The sequence below is a fragment of the Prorops nasuta genome, unplaced genomic scaffold (genome assembly GCF_024137725.1).
Source record: "Prorops nasuta isolate Cenicafe-Biocafe unplaced genomic scaffold, Cenicafe_Pnas_1.2 PNAS00001, whole genome shotgun sequence".
Taxonomy (NCBI): Eukaryota; Metazoa; Arthropoda; class Insecta; order Hymenoptera; family Bethylidae; genus Prorops; species Prorops nasuta.
The window spans coordinates 2,601,399-2,615,180 of NW_027116798.1; positions in this window are offsets into that span (position 1 = coordinate 2,601,399).

Consider the following 13,782-nt stretch of genomic DNA (forward strand, 5'->3'; position numbering starts at 1 on the left):
GGCTAAGGTAACACACTTAGGGTCAGGGAGTACTTATATGAGACTAGGGTAACACACTTCGGGTCAGGGAGTACTTTTAAAGTGGTTTGAATAACTCACTTGCGGTCAGAGAGTACATATAATGGTGATAGGATAACTCACTTGGGGTCAGGGAGTACTTATAAAGGGGTTTTAATAACTCAATTGCTGTCAGATAGTACATATAAGGGGGCTAGGATAACTCACTTGGGGTCAGGGAGTACTTATAAAGGGGCTATGGTAACTCACTTGGGGTCAGGGAGTACTTATATGGGACTAGGGTAACTCACTTGCGGTCAGAGAGTACATATAAAGGGGATAGGATAACTCACTTGGGGTCAGGGAGTACTTATAAAGGGGCTAAGGTAACACACTTGGGGTCAGGGAGTACTTATATGAGACTAGGGTAACACAATTCGGGTCAGGGAGTACTTTTAAAGTGGTTTGAATAACTCACTTGCGGTCAGAGAGTACATATAATGGTGATAGGATAACTCACTTGGGGTCAGGAAGTACTTATAAAGGGGCTATGGTACCTCACTTGGGGTCAGGGAGTACTTATATGGGACTAGGGTAACTCACTTGCGTTCAGGGATTACTTATAAAGGGGCTAGGGTAACTCTCTTTGCGTCAGGGAGTACTTCTATTGGACTAGGCTAATTCACTTGGTGTCAGGGAGTACTTATAGAGGGGCTATGGTACCCCACTTGGGGTCACGGAGTACATATAAAGGTGCTAGGATAACTCACTTGGGGTCAGGTAGTACTTATAAAGGGGCTATGGTAACACACTTGGGGTCAGGGAGTACTTATATGAGACTAGGGTAACACACTTGGGGTCAGGGAGTACTTTTAAAGTGGTTTGAATAACTCACTTGAGGTCGGAGAGTACATATAATGGGGATAGGATAACTCACTTGGGGTCATGGAGTACATATATGGGACTAGGGTAACTCACTTGCGGTCAGAGAGTACATATTAAGGGCATGGGATAACTCACTTGGGCCAGGGGGTACTTATAAAGGGGCTAAGGTAACACACTTGGGGTCAGGGAGTACTTTTAAAGTGGTTTGAATAACTCACTTGCGGTCAGAGAGTACATATAATGGGGATAGGATAACTCACTTGGGGTCAGGGAGTACATATATGGGACTAGGGTAACTCACTTGCGGTCAGAGAGTACATATAAAGGGGATGGGATAACTCACTTGGGCCAGGGAGTACTTATGAAGGGGCTATGGTACCTCACTTGGGGTCAGGGAGTACTTATATGGGACTAGGATAACTCACATGCGGTCAGAGAGTACATATAAAGGGGATAGGATAATTCACTTGGGGTCAGGGAGTACATATATGGGACTAGGGTAACTCACTTGGGGCCAGGGTGTACTTATAAAGGGGCTAGGGTAACTCACTAGGGGTCAGGGAGTAGTTATAAGGGACTAGGGTAACTCACTTGGGGTCTGGGAGTACATATAAAGGGGCTAGGATAACTCACTTGGGGTCAGGGAGTACTTATAAAGGGGCTATGGTACCTCACTTGGGGTCAGGGAGTACTTATATGGGACTAGGGTAACTCAATTGCGGTCAGGGAGTACTTATAATGGTGCTAGGGTAACTCTCTTTGGGTCAAGGTGTACTTATATTGGACTAGGCTAACTCACTTGGTGTCTGGGAGTACTTATATGGGACCAGGGTAACTCACTTGCGGTCAGATAGTACATATAAGGGGGCTAGGATAACTCACTTGGGTTCAGGGAGTACATATATAGGGCTAGGATAACTCACTTTGGGTCAGGGAGTACATATAAAGGGGCTAGGATAACTCACTTGCGGTCAGAGAGTTCATATAAAGGGGCTAGGGTAACTCACTTGCGGTCAGATATTACATATAAATGGGCTAGGATAACTCACTTGGGGTCAGGGAGTACTTATAAAGGGGCTAGGATAACTCACTTGCGGTCAGAGAGTACATATAAAGGGGCTAAGATAACTCACTTGGGGTCAGGGAGTACATTTATGGGACTAAGGTAACTCTCTTGGGGTCAGGGAGTACTTTTAAAGGGGCTATGGTACCTCACTTGGGGTCAGGGAGTAATTATATGGGCATGGATAACTCTCTTGCGGTCAGAGAGTACATATAAAGGGGATAGGATAATTCACTTGGGGTCAGGGAGTACATATATGGGACTAGGGTAACTCACTTGCGGTCAGAGAGTACATATAAAGGGGATAGGATAACTCACTTGGGGTCAGGGAGTACTTATAAAGGGGCTAAGGTAACACACTTGGGGTCAGGGAGTACTTATATGAGACTAGGGTAACACACTTGGGGTCAGGGAGTACATTTAATGTGGTTTGAATAACTCACTTGCGGTCAGAGAGTACATATAATGGGGATAGGATAACTCACTTGAGGTCAGGGAGTACATATAAAGGGGCTAGGATAACTCACTTGGGGTCAGGGAGTACTTATAAAGGGGTTTTAATAACTCAATTGCTGTCAGATAGTACATATAAGGGGGCTAGGATAACTCATTTGGGGTCAGGGTGTACTTATAAAGGGGCTATGTTAACTCACTAGGGGTCAGGGAGTACTTATATGGGACTAGGGTAACTCACTTGCGGTCAGAGAATACATATAAAGGGGCTAGGATAACTCACTTGGGGTCAGGAAGTACTTATAAAGGGGCTATGGTACCTCACTTGGGGTCAGGGAGTACTTATATGGGACTAGGGTAACTCACTTGCGTTCAGGGAGTACTTATAAAGGGGCTAGGGTAACTCTCTTTTCGTCAGGGAGTACTTCTATTGGACTAGGCTAATTCACTTGGTGTCTGGGAGTACTTATATGGGACCAGGGTAACTCACTTGCGGTCAGAGAGTACATATAAAGGGGCCAGAATAACTCACTTGGGGTCAGGGAGTACATATATTGGGGCTAGGATATCTCACTTGCGGTCAGAGAGTACATATAAAGGTGCTAGGATAACTCACTTGGGGTCAGGGAGTATTTATAAAGGGGCTATGGTAACACACTTGGGGTCAGGGAGTACTTATATGAGACTAGGGTAACACACTTGGGGTCAGGGAGTACTTTTAAAGTGGTTTGAATAACTCACTTGCGGTCGGAGAGTACATATAATGTGGATAGGATAACTCACTTGGGGTCATGGAGTACATATATGGGACTAGGGTAACTCACTTGCGGGCAGAGAGTACATATAAAGGGCATGGGATAACTCACTTGGGCCAGGGAGTACTTATAAAGGGGCTAAGGTAACACACTTGGGGTCAGGGAGTACTTATATGAGACTAGGGTAACACACTTGGGGTCAGGGAGTACATTTAAAGTGGTTTAAATAACTCACTTGCGGTCAGAGAGTACATATAATGGGGATACGATAACTCACTTGGGGTCAGGGAGTACATATATGGGACTAGGGTAACACACTTGCGGTCAGAGAGTACATATAAAGGGGATGGGATAACTCACTTGGGCCAGGGAGTACTTATAAAGGGGCTATGGTACCTCACTTGGGGTCAGGGAGTACTTATATGGGACTAGGATAACTCACTTGCGGTCAGAGAGTACATATAAAGGGGATAGGATAATTCACTTGGGGTCAGGGAGTACATATATGGGACTAGGGTAACTCACTTGCGGTCAGAGAGTACATATAAAGGGGATAGGATAACTCACTTGGGGTCAGGGAGTACTTATAAAGGGGCTAAGGTAACACACTAGGGGTCAGGGAGTACTTATATGAGACTAGGGTAACACACTTGGGGTCAGGGAGTACTTTTAAAGTGGTTTGAATAACCCACTTGCGGTCAGGGAGTACTTATAAAGGGGCTATGTTAACTCACTTGGGGTCAGGGAGTACTTATAAAGGGGCTATGGTAACTCACTTGGGGTCAGGGAGTACTTATATGGGACTAGGGTAACTCACTTGCGGTCAGAGAGTACATATAAAGGGGATAGGATAACTCACTTGGGGTCAGGGAGTACTTATAAAGGGGCTAAGGTAACACACTTGGGGTCAGGGAGTACTTATATGAGACTAGGGTAACACAATTCGGGTCAGGGAGTACTTTTAAAGTGGTTTGAATAACTCACTTGCGGTCAGAGAGTACATATAATGGTGATAGGATAACTCACTTGGGGTCAGGAAGTACTTATAAAGGGGCTATGGTACCTCACTTGGGGTCAGGGAGTACTTATATGGGACTAGGGTAACTCACTTGCGTTCAGGGATTACTTATAAAGGGGCTAGGGTAACTCTCTTTGCGTCAGGGAGTACTTCTATTGGACTAGGCTAATTCACTTGGTGTCAGGGAGTACTTATAGAGGGGCTATGGTACCCCACTTGGGGTCACGGAGTACATATAAAGGTGCTAGGATAACTCACTTGGGGTCAGGTAGTACTTATAAAGGGGCTATGGTAACACACTTGGGGTCAGGGAGTACATATAATGGGGCTAGGATATCTCACTTGCGGTCAGAGAGTACATATAAAGGTGCTAGGATAACTCACTTGGGGTCAGGGAGTACTTATAAAGGGGCTAGGGTAACTCTCTTTGGGTCAAGGAGTACTTCTATTGGACTAGGCTAATTCACTTGGTGTCTGGGAATACTTATATGGGACCAGGGTAACTCACTTGCGGTCAGAGAGTACATATAAAGGGGCTAGGATAACTCACTTGGGGTCAGGGAGTACTTATAAAATGGCTATAGTAACTCACTTGGGGTCAGGAAGTACTTATTAGGGACTAGGGTACTCACTTAGGGACAGCGAGTTCTTATATGGGACTAGGGTAACTCACTTGCGGTCAGAGAGTACATATAAAGGGGATAGAATAACTCACTTGGGGTCAGGGAACACTTATAAAGGGGCTAAGGTAACACGCTTGGGTTCAAGGAGTACTTATATGAGATTAGGATAACAAACTTGGGGCCAGGGAGTACTTATAAAGGGGTTTGAATAACTCACTTACGGTCAGAGAGTACATATAAGGGGGCTAGGATAACTCACTTGGGGTCAGGGAGTACTTATAAAGGGGCTATGGTAACTCACTTGGGGCCAGGGAGTACTTATAAAGGGGCTATGGTAACTCACTTGGGGCCAGGGAGTACTAATATGAAACTAGGGTAACACACTTGGGGTCAGAGAGTACTTATAAAGGGGCTAGGATAACTCACTTGGGGTCAGGGAGTACATATAAAGGGGCAAGGATAACTCACTTGGGGTCAGGGAGTACATATAATGGGGCTAGGATAACTCACTTGGTGTCAGGGAGTACATATATGGGACTAGGGTAACTCACTTGCGGTCAGAGAGTACATATAAAGGGGATAGGATAACTCACTTGGGGTCAGGGAGTACTTATAAAGAGGCTATGGTACCTCACTTGGGTTCAGGGAATACTTATATGGGACTAGGGTAACACACTTGCGGTCAGGGAGTACTTATAAAGGGGCTAGGGTAACTCTCTTTGGGTCAAGGAGTACTTACATTGGACTAGGCTAACTTACTTGGTGTCTGGGAGAACTTATATGGGACCAGGGTAACTCACTTGTGGCCAGGGTGAACTTATAAAGGGGCTAGGGTAACTCACTTGGGGTCAGGGAGTAGTTAAAAGGGAATAGGTTAAATCACTTGGGGTATGGGAGTACATATAAAGGGGCTATGATAATTCACTTGCGGTCAGAGAGTACATATAAGGGGGCTAGGATAACTCACTTGGGGTCAGGGAGTACTTATAAAGGGGCTATGGTAACTCACTTGGGGCCAGGGAGTACTAATATGAAACTAGGGTAACACACTTGGGGTCAGAGAGTACTCATAAAGGGGCTAGGATAACTCACTTGGGGTCAGGGAGTACATATAAAGGGGCAAGGATAACTCACTTGGGGTCAGGGAGTACATATAATGGGGCTAGGATAACTCACTTGCGGTCGGAGAGTACATATAAAGGGGCTAGGATAACTCACTTGGGGTCAGGGAGTAATTATATAGGGGCTAGGTTAACTCACTTGGGGTCAGGGAGTACATATAAAGGAGCTAGGATAACTCACTTGCGGTCAGAGAGTACATATAAAGGGGATAGGATAATTCACTTGGGGTCAGGGAGTACATATATGGGACTAGGGTAACTCACTTGCGGTCAGAGAGTACATATAAAGGGGATAGGATAACTCACTTGGGGTCAGGGAGTACTTATAAAGGGGCTAAGGTAACACACTAGGGGTCAGGGAGTACTTATATGAGACTAGGGTAACACACTTGGGGTCAGGGAGCACTTTTAAAGTGGTTTGAATAACCCACTTGCGGTCAGGGAGTACTTATAAAGGGGCTATGTTAACTCACTTGGGGTCAGGGAGTACTTATAAAGGGGCTATGGTAACTCACTTAGGGTCAGGGAGTACTTATATGGGACTAGGGTAACTCACTTGCGGTCAGAGAGTACATATAAAGGGGATAGGATAACTCACTTGGGGTCAGGGAGTACTTATAAAGGGGCTAAGGTAACACACTTGGGGTCAGGGAGTACTTATATGAGACTAGGGTAACACACTTCGGGTCAGGGAGTACTTTTAAAGTGGTTTGAATAACTCACTTGCGGTCAGAGAGTACATATAATGGTGATAGGATAACTCACTTGGGGTCAGGGAGTACTTATAAAGGGGTTTTAATAACTCAATTGCTGTCAGATAGTACATATAAGGGGGCTAGGATAACTCACTTGGGGTCAGGGAGTACTTATAAAGGGGCTATGGTAACTCACTTGGGGTCAGGGAGTACTTATATGGGACTAGGGTAACTCACTTGCGGTCAGAGAGTACATATAAAGGGGATAGGATAACTCACTTGGGGTCAGGGAGTACTTATAAAGAGGCTATGGTACCTCACTTGGGTTCAGGGAATACTTATATGGGACTAGGGTAACACACTTGCGGTCAGGGAGTACTTATAAAGGGGCTAGGGTAACTCTCTTTGGGTCAAGGAGTACTTACATTGGACTAGGCTAACTTACTTGGTGTCTGGGAGAACTTATATGGGACCAGGGTAACTCACTTGTGGCCAGGGTGAACTTATAAAGGGGCTAGGGTAACTCACTTGGGGTCAGGGAGTAGTTAAAAGGGAATAGGTTAAATCACTTGGGGTATGGGAGTACATATAAAGGGGCTATGATAATTCACTTGCGGTCAGAGAGTACATATAAGGGGGCTAGGATAACTCACTTGGGGTCAGGGAGTACTTATAAAGGGGCTATGGTAACTCACTTGGGGCCAGGGAGTACTAATATGAAACTAGGGTAACACACTTGGGGTCAGAGAGTACTTATAAAGGGGCTAGGATAACTCACTTGGGGTCAGGGAGTACATATAAAGGGGCAAGGATAACTCACTTGGTGTCAGGGAGTACATATAATGGGGCTAGGATAACTCACTTGCGGTCGGAGAGTACATATAAAGGGGCTAGGATAACTCACTTGGGGTCAGGGAGTAATTATATAGGGGCTAGGTTAACTCACTTGGGGTCAGGGAGTACATATAAAGGAGCTAGGATAACTCACTTGCGGTCAGAGAGTACATATAAAGGGGATAGGGTGACTCACTTGCGGTCAGAGAGTACATATAAAAGGGCTATGGTAACTCACTTGGGGTCAGGGAGTACTTATAAAGGGGCTATAATAATTCACTTGGGGTCAGGAAGTACTTATTTGGGACTAGGGTACTCACATAGGGACAGGGAGTTCTTATATGGGACTAGGGTAACTCATTTGCGGTCAGAGAGTACATATAAAGGGGATAGGATAACTCACTTGGGGTCAGGGAGTACATATAAAGGGGCTAGGATAACTCACTTGGGGTCAGGGAGTACATATAATGGGACTAGGATAACTCACTTGGGGTCAGGGAGTACATTTATGTGACTAAGGTAACACACTTGGGGTCAGGGAGAATTTATAAAGGTGCTACGGTGACTCATTTGGGGTCAGGGAGTACCTCTATGGGACTAGGGTAACACACTTGTGTTCAGGGAATACATCATTGAAACTAGGGTAACACACTTGGGGTCAGGGAGTACTTATAAAGGGGCTAGGATAACTCACTTGCGGTCAGAGAGTACATATAAAAGGCTAGGATAACTCACTTGGGGTCAGGGAGTACATTTATGGGACTAAGGTAACTCTCTTGGGGTCAGGGAGTACTTATAAGGGACTAGGGTAACTCACTTGGGGTCTGGGAGTACATATAAAGCGGCTAGGATAACTCACTTGCGGTCAGAGAGTACATATAATGGGGCTTGGGTAACTCACTTGCGGTCAGAGAGTACATATAAAGGGGCTAGGATAACTCACTTGGAGTCAGGGAGTACTTCGATGGGACTAGGACAACTCACTTGGGGTCAGGGAGTACATTTATGTGACTAAGGCAACACACTTGGGGTCAGGGAGAACTTATAAAGGTGCTACGGTGACTCATTTTGGGTCAGGGAGTACCTCTATGGGACTAGGGTAACACACTTGTGTTCAGGGAATACATCATTGAAACTAGGGTAACACACTTGGGGTCAGGGAGTACTTATAAAGGGGCTAGGATAACTCACTTGCGGTCAGAGAGTACATATAAAAGGCTAGGATAACTCACTTGGGGTCAGGGAGTACATTTATGGGACTAAGGTAACTCTCTTGGGGTCAGGGAGTACCTATAAGGGACTAGGGTAACTCACTTGGGGTCTGGGAGTACATATAAAGCGGTTAGGATAACTCACTTACGGTCAGAGAGTACATATAAAGGGGATAGAATAACTCACTTGGGGTCAGGGAACACTTATAAAGGGGCTAAGGTAACACACTTGGGGCCAGGGAGTACTTATAAAGGGGTTTGAATAACTCACTTGCGATCAGAGAGTACATATAAAGGGGATAGGATAACTCACTTGGGGTCAGGGAGTACATATATGGGACTAGGGTAACTCACTTGCGGTCAGAGAGTACATATAAAGGGGATGGGATAACTCACTTGGGCCAGGGAGTACTTATAAAGGGGCTATGTTACCTCACTTGGGGTCAGGGAATACTTATATGGGACTAGGATAACTCACTTGCGGTCAGAGAGTACATATAAAGGGGATAGGATAATTCACTTGGGGTCAGGGAGTACATATATGGTACTAGGATAACTCACTTGCGTTCAGAGAGTACATATAAATGGGATAGGATAACTCACTTGGGGTCAGGGAGTACTTATAAAGGGGCTAAGGTAACACACTTGGGGTCAGGGAGTACATATATTGGGGCTAAGATAACTCACTTGCGGTCAGAGAGTACATATAAAGGGGCTAGGATAATTCACTTGGGGTCAAGGAGTACTTATATAGGGGCTAGGTTAACTCAATTGGGGTCAGGGAATACTTCGATTGGACTAGGATAACTCACTTGGGGTCAGGGAGTACATTTATGTGACTAAGGTAACACACTTGGGGTAAGGGAGAATTTATAAAGGTGTTACGGTGACTCATTTGGGGTCAGGGAGTACCTCTATGGGACTAGGGTAACTCACTTGTGTTCAGGGAATACATATATGAAACTAGGGTATCACACTTGGGGTCAGAGAGTACATATAAAGGGTCTAGGATAACTCACTTGGGGTCAGGGAGTACATATAAAGGGGCTAGGATAACTCACTTGGGGTCAGGAAGTACTTATTAGGGACTAGGGTACTCACTTAGGGACAGGGAGTTCTTATATGGGACTAGGGTAACTCACTTGCGGTCATAGAGTACATATAAAGGGGATAGAATAACTCACTTGGGGTCAGGGAGTACTTATAAAGAGGCTATGGTACCTCACTTGGGTTCAGGGAATACTTATATGGGACTAGGGTAACACACTTGCGGTCAGGGAGTACTTATAAAGGGGCTAGGGTAACTCTCTTTGGGTCAAGGAGTACTTACATTGGACTAGGCTAACTTACTTGGTGTCTGGGAGAACTTATATGGGACCAGGGTAACTCACTTGTGGCCAGGGTGAACTTATAAAGGGGCTAGGGTAACTCACTTGGGGTCAGGGAGTAGTTATAAGGGACTAGGGTAAATCACTTGGGGTATGGGAGTACATATAAAGGGGCTATGATAATTCACTTGCGGTCAGAGAGTACATATAAGGGGGCTAGGATAACTCACTTGGGGTCAGGGAGTACTTATAAAGGGGCTATGGTAACTCACTTGGGGCCAGGGAGTACTAATATGAAACTAGGGTAACACACTTGGGGTCAGAGAGTACTTATAAAGGGGCTAGGATAACTCACTTGCGGTCGGAGGGTACATATGAAGGGGATAGGATAACTCTCTTGGGGTCAGGGAGTACATATAATGGTGCTAGGATAACTCACTTGCGGTCGGAGAGTACATATAAAGGCGCTAGGATGACTCACTTGGGGTCAGGGAGTACTTATATAGGGGCTAGGTTAACTAACTTGGGGTCAGGGAGTACATATAAAGGAGCTAGGATAACTCACTTGCGGTCAGAGAGTACATGTAAAGGGGATAGGGTGACTCACTTGCGGTCAGAGAGTACATATAAAAGGGCTATGGTAACTCACTTGGGGTCAGGGAGTACTTATAACGGGGCTATAGTAATTCACTTGGGGTCAGGAAGTACTTATTTGGGACTAGGGTACTCACATAGGGACAGGGAGTTCTTATATGGGACTAGGGTAACTCACTTGTGTTCATGGAATACATATATGAAACTAGGGTAACACACTTGGGGTCAGGGAGTACTTATAAAGGGGGTAGGATAACTCACTTGGGATCAGGGAGTACATTTATGTGACTAAGGTAACACACTTGGGGTCAGGGAGAATTTATAAAGGTGCTACTGTGACTCATTTGGGGTCAGGGAGTACCTCTATGGTACTAGGGTAACACACTTGTGTTCAGGGAATACATATATGAAACTAGGGTAACACACTTGGGGACAGGGAGTACTTATAAGGGACTAGGGTAACTCACTTGGGGTCTGGGAGTACATATAAAGCGGCTAGGATAACTCACTTGCGGTCAGAGAGTACATATAAAGGGGCTTGGGTAACTCACTTGCGGTCAGAGAGTACATATAAAGGGGCTAGGATAACTCACTTGGAGTCAGGGAGTACTTCGATGGGACTAGGACAACTCACATGGGGTCAGGGAGTACATTTATGTGACTAAGGCAACACACTTGGGGTCAGGGAGAACTTATAAAGGTGCTACGGTGACTCATTTTGGGTCAGGGAGTACCTCTATGGGACTAGGGTAACTCACTTGTGTTCAGGGAATACATATATGAAACTAGGGTAACACACTTGGGGACAGGGAGTACTTACAAAGGGGCTAGGATAACTCACTTGCGGTCAGAGAGTACATATAAAGGGTGTAGGATAACACACTTGAGGTCAGGGAGTACATATAAAGGAGCTAGGATAACTCACTTGCGGTCAGAGAGTACATATAAAGGGGATAGGGTGACTCACTTGCGGTCAGAGAGTACATATAAAAGGGATACGGTAACTCACTTGGGGTCAGGGAGTACTTATAAAGGGGCTATAGTAATTCACTTGGGGTCAGGAAGTACTTATTTGGGACTAGGGTACTCACATAGGGACAGGGAGTTCTTATATGGGACTAGGGTAACTCACTTGTGTTCATGGAATACATATATGAAACTAGGGTAACACACTTGGGGTCAGGGAGTACTTATAAAGGGGGTAGGATAACTCACTTGCGGTCAGAGAGTACATATAAAGGGTCTAGGATAACTCACTTGGGTTGAGGGAGTACATATAAAGGGGCTAGGATAACTCACTTGGGGTCAGGGAGTACTTATAAAGGGGCTATAGTAACTCACTTGTGGCCAGATAGTACTTATTTGGGACTAGGGTACTCACTTAGGAAAAGGGAGTTCTTATATGGGACTAAGGTAACTCACTTGCGGTCAGAGAGTACATATAAAGGGGATAGGATAACTCACATGGGGTCAGGGAACACTTATAAAGGGGCTAAGGTAACACACTTGGGTTCAGGGAGTACTTATATGAGACTAGGGTAACACACTTGGGATCAGGGAGTACTTATAAAGGGGTTTGAATAACTCACTTGCGGTCAGAGAGTACGTATAAAGGGGATAGGATAACTCACTTGGTGTCTGGGAGAACATATATGGGACCAGGGTAACTCAATTGTGGCCAGGGTGTACTTATAAAGCGGCTAGGGTAACTCATTTGGGGTCAGGGAGTACTATATGGGACTAAGGTAACTCTCTTGGGGTCAGGGAGTACTTATAAGGGACTAGGCTAACTCACTTGGGGTCTGGGAGTACATATAAAGCGGCTAGGATAACTCACTTGCGGTCAGAGAGTACATATAAAGGGGCTTGGGTAACTCACTTGCGGTCAGAGAGTACATATAAAGGGGCTAGGATAACTCACTTGGGGTCAGGGAGTACTTCGATGGGACTAGGACAACTCACTTGGGGTCAGGGAGTACATTTATGTGACTAAGGCAACACACTTGGGGTCAAGGAGAACTTATAAAGGTGCTACGGTGACTCATTTTCGGTCAGGGAGTACCTCTATGGGTCTAGGGTAACTCACTTGTGTTCAGGGAATACATATATGAAACTAGGGTAACACACTTGGGGTCAGAGAGTACATATAAAGGGGATAGGATAACTTACTTGGTGTCAGGGAGTACATATATGGGACTAGGGTAACTCACTTGCGGTCAGAGAGTACATATAAAGGGGATAGGATAACTCACTTGGGGTCAGGGAACACTTATAAAAGGGCTAATGTAACACACTTGGGTTCAGGGAGTACTTATATGAGACTAGGGTAACACACTTGGGGTCAGGGAGTACTTATAAAGGGGTTTGAATAACTCACTTGCGGTCAGAGAGTACGTATAAAGGGGATAGGATAACTCACTTGGGGTCAGGGAGTACTGATAAAGGGGCTATGGAACCTCACATAGGGTCAGGGACTACTTATAAAGGGGCTAGGGTAACTCTCTTTGGGTGAAGGAGTACTTATATTGGACTAGGCTAACTCACTTAGTGTCTGGGAGAACTTATATGGGACCAGGGTAACTCACTTGTGGCCAGGGTGTACTTATAAACGGGCTAGGGTAACTCACTTGGGATCAGGGAGTAGTTATAAGGGACTAGGGTAATTCACTTGGGGTATGGGAGTACATATAAAGGGGCTATGATAACTCACTTGCGATCAGAGAGTACATATAAGGGGGCTAGGATAACTCACTTGGGGTCAGGGAGTACTTATAAAGGGGCTATGGTAACTCAATTGTGGCCAGGGAGTACTAATATGAAACTAGGGTAACACACTTGGGGTCAGGGAGTACTTATATGAGACTAGGGTAACACACTTGGGGTCATGGAGTACTTTTAAAGTGGTTTGAATTACTCACGTGCGGTCAGAGAGTACATATAAAGGGATAGGATAACTCACTTGGGGTCAGGGAGTACATATATGGGACTAGGGTAACTCGCTTGCGGTCAGGGAGTACTTATAAAGGGGCTAGGGTAACTCTCTTTGAGTCAAGGAGTACTTATATTGGACTAGGCTAACTCACTTGGTGTCTGGGAGTACTTATATGGGACCAGGGTAACTCACTTGGGGCCAGGGTGTACTTATAAAGGGGCTAGGGTAACTCACTAGGGGTCAGGGAGTAGTTATAAGGGACTAGGGTAACTC